We start from the raw sequence: 13293 nt of genomic DNA on the forward strand, positions 1-13293 counted from the left end.
GGAACTCTTGGGTAGAGTGGAAGAACTCTCTATCAGTCTTATCTGATCTCCATGTTTCACTCCCGTATGCTCCCATACCTTCTACACAGACACAGAGCCAAAATCTTTGCATATTCTGTCATGCTTCTGTCAAGGCAATAGCTGCTGTGGCTTACTTAAGAACTGTCGACACTACAGCACGATGAGACGTAGGATTCGTCATGGGCAAGGCAAAGCTAGCTCCACACCCTGAGCACACTGTACCTAGGCTAGAACATTGTGCTGCAGTACTAGCTGTTGAACTAGCAGAACTAATAACCAGATGGACATTGACCTCAAGGATATCCAGCTCTACACTGACAGCAAGGTAGTGCTAGGTTACATTTACAATGAGACCAGACGTTTCTATGTTTACGTCAACAACAGAATGTTGAGGATTAGGAGATCCACTCATCCAACACAATGGCGCTACGTAGTTACTGACCATAATCCTGCAGACCATGCTACAAGAGCTGTTGATGCATGTAACCTTAAAGACACAACATGGTTTACAGGACCTGCATTCTTGTACAATGCAGAACAGACTGTTCCTAAGAGTGACACTATTGAACTAGTAGATCCAGACTCAGATGCTGACATTCATCCTGAGATCTCGACATTTCAGACTGCAGCTTCAGATTGCCAGCCTAAATCTAACATAAATCTAACAGATTTACCAGATTCTCAAAATGGAAGATGCTTGTTCGAGCTATTTCTTGTCTTATCCTATAGCTACCCTGAGGGTGGTGACAGGGGATGCTGAACCCAGAGAAGCCCAGGTTGCCAACTGTATTGTTACTGGATGGATCTACGACGATACAGGCCAGGCTGGAAGGGCAGCTGGATCAGATCGCTGGCATACTGGTTGTGCAGACTTATCCAGAACAGCTAAAGACATGCCGGTAGGTTAATCGGATCCTGTCTAAATTTGCCCTAGTGTGTAGAAATGTGTGTTAGGGACCTTAGGTTGTAAGCCTCCTTGAGGGCAGGGACCGATGTGAATGTACAATGTATATGTAAAAGTGCTGCATAAATTGACAGCGCTGTATAAGTACCATAAATAAACAAACAGCAGGGCAAAGCAGGAGACATAGTCAGAGGTAGGAGCCGAGGTCAGTAACGGTAATTGTCATGCCTTCAGCCTATAAATAAAAAATAATATCTTCTGGACTTAGGAGATCCACTCATCCAACACAATGGCGCTACGTACCTACTGACCATAATCCTGCAGACCATGCTACAAGAGCTGTTGATGCATGTAACTTTAAAGACACAACATGGTTTACAGGACCTGCATTCTTGTACAATGCAGAACAGACTGTTCCTAAGAGTGACACTATTGAACTAGTAGATCCAGACTCAGATGCTGACATCCGTCCTGAGATCTCAACATTTTTTTTTTTTTTTTGATTGGTATGCGTGCTGTGGTACAACCATCCTATCCACGTTTTTTTTTAAAGCTACCTGCAACTGGCCTGTGATATGTGTTTCTGTTATAGCTATAATACTGGCTTTTTGCGATTTTATAAATGTTAATACTGTGGTTCGCTTTACTTTATTCCGCAGACCGCGTACGTTCCACGTCAAAAATTTTACACTGGCCATGTTAGTGTCTGAATATAATTAGTGTAGTTGCCATCTAGTAAGCTCACAAGATAGTAAAACCCGTATAGTCTGCCTTTTCCTCAATGCCATTCTGCTATTACATGTCTTGCTGTTGAATACATATTGCCTGTCTAGCCATCTTAAGATCACATCAATACTTGTATTTCCAAAATAAAACCTAAAACTTATCCTTTTAACTATTCCCAACCCTCCCAGCTGCACAGCTCCCCAACTTGATGTGAGCATATAAACCCAAACTGTCAGCATATAACATATCATCCAGCGGTTACACTCCACTGATGGCACAATTCTTAATAGCAATAAATGTGTTTTTCTTTTATGCTGAGCCAACTTTGCTAAGGGGGCGACTGTTCCCCTGTCAATCGTGGAGCGATTATAATTAGGACTACCACACATTGCAGTCAATGAGTTCTTTCTGCACTTGTTCTCCTTACATCTGGTCAAATTATGTCCCATGTTCCAGGATATTGTGGTACAGTTCATCCCTGTCATTTAGGAGTCCTGCAAAGCAGATCACTGTAGACTGTCCCCGCTCATCTCAAATTGTAAAGGCGCGAACGGTAACCTGCGCAACTTTATTTATGATTCTGCGTGTTCCATAACAAAGTTATACAGGAGCTAGTTCTCTTATTCTTTTTCCTCTTCGCTTTTACACAAGCTGTGTATGTCCCCATTCTTTATATCCCTAGATATATATAGATATTCTGGTTCCCCACTGAGAGATAGCTATGACATATGTACTGTAGGATTTTGTTTAATGTCAAAAAGTACTCACTGTGGTTATGTGAACATAGACAGATTAAACAGGTCTGTTTCTGCGATCCAGCCAAGCTGTCGCTGCCGCCGGGTCATCAAAGAATTGTGCCCTTCCGTCTTCTTCCACCCGCAGCCTGGCGGGGAATAACATCGCATATTTGAGGTGGAGGGTCCTCAGACGGGCGCTTCACTTCCTGATACTGTGCTCTTTTCCTTTGCACCTCGCTGGAAAAATCCGGGAACACTGCAATCTGGCTGTTTCCGATCTGTATATTTCCTCTCTCCTGGGTAAGTTTAAGGATTTTGTCTCGGTCCCGAAAGTTTAAAAATTTGGCGATGAATGTGCAGGGAGGCGCTCCGGGTGGTGGGGGCCGCGCTGGAATGCGGTGCGCTCTCTCCACCGCAAACATTACTGAAAAGGCTTCCCGGCCAAATGTTTTGAGCAGGAGCGTTTCTAGGTAGGTAGTTGGGTCTGCGCCTTCCTCTTTCTCTGGCAGTCCTATGAAACGGAGATTACAGCGTCTGAGGCGGTTCTCCATGTCATCCTGATGGGCATGGAGTTGCTGTATCTGCCTCTGCATCTCCTCTGTAGTATGTCTCATGGGGTGCAAGGCATCCTCCGCGTTGCTGATTCTGGTTTCTGCCTCTGTGACCCTATCTTTCAGTTTTGAAAAGTCCTGTCTTATGAGGGATATGTCGATTTTTACTTCGTCAATCTTTGCAGTCAGGGTACCTTGTAAAGCGGCTATGGCGTCCAGCACTTTGGTGGTGTCTGATGCCTGAGGGTCAGGGCCCGTACACGTGTCGGCGCCATCTTCCTGCTGCATGTCTTTCTCCTGGCGGCGATATTGAGTGAGCTTATCTGCAGTTCCAGTGTTCCTTTTTGGCAGAGACATAGTCCGCAGCGATCCCAGGATAGAAGGGAAGCCCGTGGGATGATCTACACCGGTGTATCGTTCCGCAGGATCTCTTTCAGGAGTTTGTGTGCAGGGAGCTCTCTCTTTCTACGTCTCACTACATTACTTGCCAGGCCACGCCCCTGAGATCTCAACATTTCAGAATGCAACTTCAGACTGCCAGCTTAAATCTAACAGATTTACCAGATTCTCAAAATGGAAGACGCTTGTTCGAGCTATTTCTTGTCTTATCCATATAGCTACTTTTGTTGTTGTCACCTGAGGAATAAATAGTGGTATCTGATAATACCAGGCGGGGAGTGTCATGCCTTCAGCCTATAAAGGAAAAATAATATCTTCTGGACTTGCAATATCAACATTGCCCACTAGATGCCACACAAAGGACTATTGATGGGTAGTGTTCTATGGTCAATAGACATTTCCTGTCATAACATTAGGAACTAGCCCACTTCCTATTGCAACTCTCATCTTTACCATGAGGAGATCAGACTGCAATGGAGCCAGCTAAGCCTGTACTGCATGTTCTGAGGAATTCCCAGTCCTTCTAGGGCAGCATCGCTGGTATGCTAATGACTGTTTATTTGTATAAGGTGAAGTGCTAGCAGTGTGCTGCTAAAATCTTGCTTTACCTGGACCAGTACACTGACTATATCTTACCGCCGGCCATGGTACAATACTTGCAGAGCTGCAGTAGTGTGCCGTGTGTGCTCCTGCACCCGTAACAAGTCTAGGACCAACCCCTTCACTTCCCTGTCAGGTGGAGTGATCGCCACCCGACAGGAGCTTCCTAGTCCCAAATATAAAAGAGCAAGAGAAAAGAAAAGACAGGCTCAGCAGCTTAACACTGTTCTCGCCGACATACACCTTACTGAAACCCAAAACAAGAAAACACCATCAACACCACTAATTAATAAACTAAATTCTCTCAGAGAAAAACTTAGAGAAATACTAACTCAGCAATACGACAAACACCTTAGACGCCTACGACTAAATTATTATGTTAATTCCAATAGAGCAGGCAAATACCTAGCAAATAGATTAAAAGCGGTTTGCACAAAAAACAGAATAGCATACCTTAAACATCCCACACTACCACACAAAATTACAAACCCACAAGATATAGTAAACCATTTTGCAAAATACTATAGCTCATTATATAACCTGCATAACGATACCAGTACACCTCAACCGTCCATAGACAACATAAACTCATTTTTAAAGAACATAAACCTCCCCTCCCTATCTGAGCAACAACTGGAGGCACCGAGAAATAGAACTGACCATAAACTCACTTCCCAATGGGAAATCTCCCAAACCCCATGGATTCTCTAATGAATACTTTAAAACGTTTACAAATATCCTCTCACCACACATGACAACAATATTCAACATTGCTGCTGAGACTGCAGCTCTTCCACAAGAAATGCTGAGAGCACATATAGTAACATTGCCAAAACCAGGCAAAAACCCACCACACCGGCTAACTTTCGGCCCATCTCCCTACTCAATTCCAATACCAAAATATACGCAAAATTATTAGCCAAAAGATTAACGAATATTATACCCACACTTATACAGCATGACCAGATGGGCTTCGTGAGGGGGAGACAAACCGCTGATGTAACAAGGAGACTTGTTATTGTAATACATTATGCTGAGAAAACTCGAGCACCTTCTCTGCTGTTGTCATTTGACGCAGATGGCGTTCGACAGGGTCCACTGGACCTATATGGAAATGACTCTAACCAAGTTTGGATTTAAAGGCCCCATATTGCAAGCTAATATGGCCCTGTACTCATGTCCATCAGCGCAAGTGTACTCTGCAGGTTTCCTATCCACACCCTTTAATATCACCAGCGGAACAAGACAGGGGTGCCCCTTATCTTCAATCTGATGATAGAACCTCTAGCTGAGACTATAAGAGCACACCCCCTGATCACGGGCTTCCAGTTTGGCTCTAAAACCCATACCATCAACCTATTCGCGGATGATGTAATCCTGCTCCTGACCAACCCCATCACTTCCCTAAAGCAAGCCCACAAAATCCTTACTGCCTTCGGGGAGGTATCCTATTATAAGGTTAACTTTACTAAATCATTCATATTGGATACGGGTGTTCCATCCAACACGTGGGATATCCTGCAAACACAACTACCATACATGTGGAGCAAAGGAGGTGTCACATATCTAGGGATTACGCTTATGAACAAACTCTCCACAGTTATCAAAGCTAATATGATTCCACTGGTAGCCAAACTGGAGGCCCAAATCAGGGATATGTCAAAAACTGAAATATCATTGCTGGGCAGAATAACAGCTTACAAAATGCTGATATTACCGCAAATATTATATATATTCCACACTCTACCGTTAAACATTCCTCACTATTACATCAAACAAATTGCAAATCTAGGCTGGAGATATATATGGAATGGGAAAAAAGCCAGATGTTCGCCAAACAACCTCACATCCCATAAGAAGGCAGGAGGGGCAGGATTAGTGGACATATATGATTACTTCTGGGCAGAACAGAACAAACACTTGTTTCAAACAAATGATGTACCATTATGGGTGGACATCAAAACCGACGAAAGATTTAACCTTACTACTTATAACTGACAGGTGGATACCATGGGACATGAAACAATTGTCTCCTCCAATGCAGATATCATTAAAAGCGTGGAGATTCATACTGGGACAAACATATAGGGACACCCAGGACATAAATTACAAAATTCCCTTAACATTCCTAGAGACAAAGATTCAAATGCTGACAGTCAGAGACCTGACTAACAAGGGCATAATACATATATCAGAACTTTATAACGGAACACAACCCAAATCTGTGGAACAAATCATGACACAATACCACCTTCCAAGTGACAAGAGGTTTACATGCTTGAGAATTACACACTTCATCAAATCTCAACCAAAACCGACTATATCCCTTCACGAGCAAAATATGGCAATTTTACTCAACAGCTAAACAAAACACAAAAGGCATATCTTTCTTTTATAACATCACAAGAGATAAACTCACACTTATGTAGCGGTCAACTACTGACAAGTAGGTGAGCTTTCTGTGTTTAAATGACAGAGTACAGTTTCAGGTAAATTTAGGCAGGCTTGTATTTCTATCTCAGGCCTGGTTGTTTATTTTGGGAACTGGGAGTGTCCGTGTAGTGCAGGGTGTGGCCACCTGTACTTGGACCCAGAGATGCCTCCTTTCAGTGGAAATGGTTCTGGAAGAGAGGTTGGACTTGGGATCTGAGTGGCAGGCAGCTCATGTGTGGAGTTCTGGCCAATCATTATTGGTTTGGCAGGAGGCGGGACTCCCATATAAGCTGGGGTCACATGCTGGTTAAAGAGTTTGAGTTAGAGAGAGGGAGCGATCAGAGAGAGACGGCCCCCCTTCGGGGAGCAAAGCGGAGCCCCCCCCTACGGGGAAGGGGGGGGGGGACCAGGCCACGTGGAGGAGAGGAGTTAGTGACACGGCACAGTATGTAGTCGCTGGTGTCGCTGGACGCCCCCTGCGGGGAGGGGAACATGCCAGACCGGAGAGGAGGGATGGAGGAGCCGTTTGGAAGAAGTAGCAACTAAGCGGAAGAAGACTGGGCGATCGACTGTTTGTGAGTGGCACATGGACTGTTGATCAAGTGAGTGAAAGCCCAGGGAAATGGTACTTTCAGAGGCTGAGGATGTTGGTACGCAAGTCAGTGATGCAGGCGCTAATGGCCTGTGACTTTGGGTTCAACATGCCCAGAGTTTCCAATCAGTCAGGCGGGCGGAATTATTCAGAGTAAACTCTTCTATAGCTAAACTTGGAAGTACTGTACAAACCGGAAGTAGTGGTCAAAAGGCGGCGGTAGAGCTCCGAGCACAAATACAGATACAGATTGTTCTAAAAAGGTCTACGGGTGAAGAGGTTATTCAGAGTGACTCTTTACTACAACAGCCTATGTATTCTCTAGTAAATCTACCAAAGTCTATATGCAAAGAGTTATTCAGAGTGGCTCTTTGCTATTCTCCTTCTCAAAGACCAGACTACTCCAGTTTTCCCATGAAAAGTTATTCAGAGTGACTTTTCTTTATCCGCATTGTTCTAAGTCTTTGCATGAGAAGGCAAAGGAAAGATTATGAAGCAGCAAAAGAGCATCTCAGAAAACCCCTTCTTCCTATCCCAGTTCATGTTACACCAATAAAAGCAAGAGAAAAAGTGCAATATGGACTGTTTCTATTTCTATGGGCTGTGATGTGCTATGTGGTGAATGTGATTTATGGATAGAACAACAAACTGCAGCTCCTACAGGGAACGAGCGCTACACTTTTAAAAACTATGGCAATAAAAAATTGGGAGGAAGAAATGGCTACCATCTTCTCAGTAGAACAATGCCAACAATCATTCAGGGTAATACATAAAGCCTTTCATTTTGTCAAACACTAGGAATGAGCAAACAGATGCCATTACACTCCAGATAGAATGGATAAATATTTCCCTGGAGCATTGCCATATTGCTGGAGGGCCTGTGGACAAATAGGAAACTTCTTACACATGCTTTTGTATTGTCCCACAGTTAAAGGCATGAAACCAAGTATTCCCGAATGATATCCGCTATAACAGGATTGCTCACGCCCCCGGACCCGGCTATGACGATTCAACATCTGAACATAGAGAAATTCCACACAGAATTCAGACCAGTTATAACACACATACTACTAGAGACACGTTTACTGATCCTACGAAACTGGAAATCTACAACAGCCATCAACATGTCAGAGGTGTTGAATGCGCTACTTTACTTTGGATACACCACTCTGTTAGATTTCATACCCATCATGCCCCCCAGAATCCTATATTACATACAATAGTGCCCCAATTATCCACCCTGCTAAGTGTATTCTACATAGATTTCAACTCTAATAAATACAAAAATTGATATGTGACCAAACTATAATGTCCAAATTCCTGTGCAATAATTGCCGAGGTTTCTATAAATCCTTCCTTTACAACATATAATATCCGTGACTCTTCGTGACACCTTCACCACTTTCGTGACAGGACCACCACCACCTGGATTAGCCACTCACCAGATGCCGTTGAAAACTGCGCCTTTGGTTCATTTAGTAGGGATAACCACGCCACATGCTCCGTGTCTTTGCTGACCCCAATGCGCTATATGTAGACCATGTCCTCCCCGTGAGAAACATACAACGATCATTGCACAGTATGTAAAAACTGTTTATATATGTTAAGTTTAAAAGAAGATGTTACACTCACATTTCCAGGTGCCCATAAGCCGGCACCAAGCTATTCCAGCAGTTAATAATGGGTGTAGGGATGGCGCCGTGTGATTCCCGTGCTGGCGTGCGGTGCAAGCCTCTTTTACATCCGGCTAGCGCTTCAGCCCTCGTTTTCGCCTAGGCTAGGATATTATATGTTGTAAAGGAAGGATTTATAGAAACCTCGGCAATTATTGCACACTGCACTTTGCACAGGAATTTGGACATTATAGTTTAGTCACAAATGTAATATATCAGTTTTTCTATTTACCGTATTTATCGGCGTATAACACGCACTTTTTTCCCCTTAAAATCAGGGGAAAATCGTGGGTGCATGTTATACGCCGATCCCCCGCCGATTGTGAGCTTTTTGGCCGCTCTCAGCAGCTTTTGGCTTTTCTCAGCGGCTTTCGGCCACTTTCGGCCATTCTCGGTGGCCCTCGGCCACTTTCGGCCATTCTCGGTGGCTCTCGCAGTCCCGCGGGAGCCACCGAAAGCCGAGTGCGTCCGATAGCGGCCGAGAATGGCCGAGAGCCGCCGAGAATGGCCGAAAGCGGCCGAGAACGGCGGCACCATTTTCAAAGATGCAAACGACACAGGGCAAGGCTACAGAGGGACACTGACAAGGCTGCAATGGGGACAAGGCTGCAATGGGGACAGGGCTGCAATGGGGACAGGGCTGCAATGGGTGACAATGCTGCAATGGGGACAGGGCTGCAATGGGGACAGGGCTGCAATGGGTGACAATGCTGCAATGGGGACAGGGCTGCAATGGGGGACAAGGCTGCAATGGGGGACAAGGCTGCAATGGGGGACAAGGCTGCAATGGGGACAGGGCTGCAATGGGTGACAATGCTGCAATGGGGGACAATGCTGCAATGGGGGACAAGGCTGCAATGGGGGACAAGGCTGCAATGGGGGACAAGGCTGCAATCAGGGACAAGACTACAGATGGACACTGACAAGGCTGCAGATGGACACTGATGAGGCTGCATTGATGGGCATTTAAATGTAAGTTTTTTTTTCCTTAAACTTCCCTCCTAAAAGTTTTTTTCCCTAAAATTCCTTCCTAAACTTGGGGTGCGTGTTATACGCCGGGGTGCGTGTTATACGCCGATAAATACGGTATTTAAGTTGAAATTTATGTAGAATACACCTAGCAGGGTGGATAATTGGGGCACTATTGTATGTAATATAGGATTCTGGGGGGGCATGATGTTTGTGTAGGTATGAAATCTAACAGAGTGGTGTATCCAAAGTAAAGTAGCGCATTCAACACATATATTTTCCTATTTTTTCACCTTGTGGTGTCTTTTTTTGATTGCAGAAACTTAATTTTATATAGACATTTTGATTTAATTGTTTGCGCCGGTGACACATACTTGCTCATTTGATCAACATGTCAGACATCACTAAATCTGTACACAGAAATTACACTTTTGAACGTCTCATAGCGATAAACTCTTTACAATGTGCAACATTTGACAAGTACTGGTCTATAGGGCCCAAATGTTAAGGTTAATCGTAATGATGTGAAAGTGGATATTTACTGCCCTTGAGGATAAAAGTTGAGCTAAGAGGTTGCTGCGCAGAGTTGAATTTATTTGCTTATACTGATTTTTGCTGAAAACAAACGCAATGAACTACTTTCCAAGATGTACATTAGTTGAATGTGTATATCATTATGACCTTTTATGTTATGTACTATGTTTCTTTATGAAATAATCAATAAAAATCATTGAAACAAAAAAAAAAGGTATAATGTTTAATTTGGACTCAAGATTAAAATTTAATAACAGATAGACTCAAATAATAACCTCCACCAAACACTGCAATAACAACGTTGTTATTGATTATTAGGGGCGGCGCAGTGGTGTAGTGGGTAGCACTCTCGCCTAGCAGTAAAAAGTGTCTCTGGTTTGAATCCCAACCACGACACTACCTGCCTGGAGTTTGCATGTTCTCTCTGTACCTGCGTGGGTTTCCTCCGGGTACTCCGGTTTTCTCCCACACTCCAAAGACATGCTGGTAGGCTAATTGTCTTATTGTCTTCTGTCCAAAAAAAAAAGAAAGAAAATGTCCCTAGTATATGAATGGAGAGTTGGGGACCTTGGATTGTGGGCTCCTTGAGGGTAGGAACCGATGTGAGTGTGCGATATATATGTGGATAACTGCATAACTTGACGGTGCTATATAGGAACCTTAATGATATAATAGATAAGCATCTTAATGAGACACAATGTACAGGGATAGGGACAATTGTAGACACTCACCCAGGATGGACTGGTGTCTTTATTCAACCTTACTAATGTAGCATTAACTCACGGTGGAGCTGCTGATTTAAAGATATATAAAATATAAATTGATGCGCTCTAATAAGCTGTTCAATCAATATGGATCTATAAAAATCGTGCTTAAAACCAAAATGTGATAGGATGTATGTAAAAATGCAAAGTCACTAAAATATATGAGTTATAGGAAAATTGTGTGCAAATACACTGCAAAAAATGCACTGAAAAGATGTGCAAATACACTGAAAAAATGTGCTAAAATTGTGCAAGATACTCAAAACTAAATACTAAAAATGCAAAATGAATATAAATAAAATAAGTTACAGAGATATAGGTGCAAATACACTAGAGAAATGCACTGAAGAAATGTGCAAATAAGCTGAAAGGAGTGTGTGCAAGCACTTCAAAATAAATACTGGTTAGTATGAAAATGTGTTCAAGTTCCTGAATAATTAATAAATACTTTTAAATGCAAATATTCCCCGTGATGAACACTATACACTCCATGACGATACCAAAGAAAATTAAATATATAAATAAATAACAATTTGTTGAATGCCAGTGATATATATAAATAGTTAATATATATAAATATAAAATGCTGATTGAATGCGATTGTACATAGATGGTTTAGATCATGGGATGAAATTGATGGTTAACTCAGCAGTTCATTCCTCAGTATACTGAGGTAATTAAATTCCTGCAATGCTTGTTTATTCACAATATAGGATATTTCCACCACAGCCGCAATAATAGATTCTCGGTGCCAGATGATTTGTGGAAGAAAAACAAAGAAACAAGATCATTGCGCAATGTAACAAAAAGAAAAGTCCACAAGCAAAACAGCACAGTGATGAACTCACGTGTGCCCGATCAGGTTAGGGCTTGCAGATAGGCAGATCTCAGTTGGCCGCTACGGACGAGGCTTGTCAAACAAGCCGCTGCTGTTTGATGCAATGTATTACTACACAGGCCACGTCCCGGGCTCCTCCCACGCGTTGCGTCACTGACACGTGACCTTCTCAAGGATAGACCTGAGATGCCAGCGTCTCCGTATTTAGGTATTCAGGTTACCATAGTGACGGCACTGTGATCATCGGATCATCACACTGCTTACTGCTTATAATTACATGTATATATTTATTTTAAAACCAGTATTTAAGCAACGCGTGGGAGGAGCCTAGGATGTGGCCTGTGTAGTAATACATTGTATCAAACAGCAGCGGCTTGTTTGACAAGCCTCGTCCGTAGCGGCCAACTGAGATCTGCCTATCTGCATGCCCTAACCTGATCGGGCACACGTGAGTTCACCACTGTGCTGTTTTGCTTGTGGACTTTTCTTTTTGTTACATCGCGCAATGATCTTGTTTCTTTGTTTTTCTTCCACAAATCATCTGGCACCGAGAATCTATTATTGCGGCTGTGGTGGAAATATCCTATATTGTGAATAAACAAGCATTGCAGGAATTTAATTACCTCAGTATACTGAGGAATGAACTGCTGAGTTAACCATCAATTTCATCCCATGATCTAAACCATCTATGTACAATCGCATTCAATCAGCATTTTATATTTATATATATTAACTGTTTATATATATCACTGCATTCAACAAATTGTTATTTATTTATATATTTAATTTTCTTTGGTATCGTCATGGAGTGTATAGTGTTCATCACGGGGAATATTTGCATTTAAAAGTATTTATTAATTATTCAGGAACTTGAACACATTTTCATACTAACCAGTATTTATTTTAAAGTGCTTGCACACACTCCTTTCAGTTTATTTGCACATTTCTTCAGTGCATTTCTCTAGTGTATTTGCACTTATATCTCTTTAACTTATTTTATTTATATTGATTTTGCATTTTTAGTATTTAGTTTTGAGTATCTTGCACAATTTTAGCACATTTTTTCAGTGTATTTGCACATCTTTTCAGTGCGTTTTTTGCAGTGTATTTGCACACAATTTTCCTATAACTCATATATTTTAGTGACTTTGCATTTTTACATACATCCTATCACATTTTGGTTTTAAGCACGATTTTTATAGATCCACATTGATTGAACGGTTTATTAGAGCGCATCAATTTATATTTTATATACTTTCTAATTTCTATGGGATTCTGATCACTGTCTAATTGATAGCAGCTTAATTTTGTATTGTTCAATCAAACACTTTACGATTATTCACCTAGATTTTTTGGATTTTTTATTTTTCATGTATATTCACCTATCTAGATTTATATCCATCTAGTTTCATATATCACGGTCTGTCTATTAGAGCGCTTGGTTTTTTTATTTAATATTTTTGCTGATTTAAAGCGGGCTGTTTCCGTCACCTTTTTACCTGTGGTTTCACCAACACCGGCTCTAGGGTCCCCGTTGAGCTCGTTATCAGAT

Source organism: Aquarana catesbeiana, linkage group LG02 (assembly GCF_042186555.1).
Source record: "Aquarana catesbeiana isolate 2022-GZ linkage group LG02, ASM4218655v1, whole genome shotgun sequence".
Taxonomy (NCBI): domain Eukaryota; kingdom Metazoa; phylum Chordata; class Amphibia; order Anura; family Ranidae; genus Aquarana; species Aquarana catesbeiana.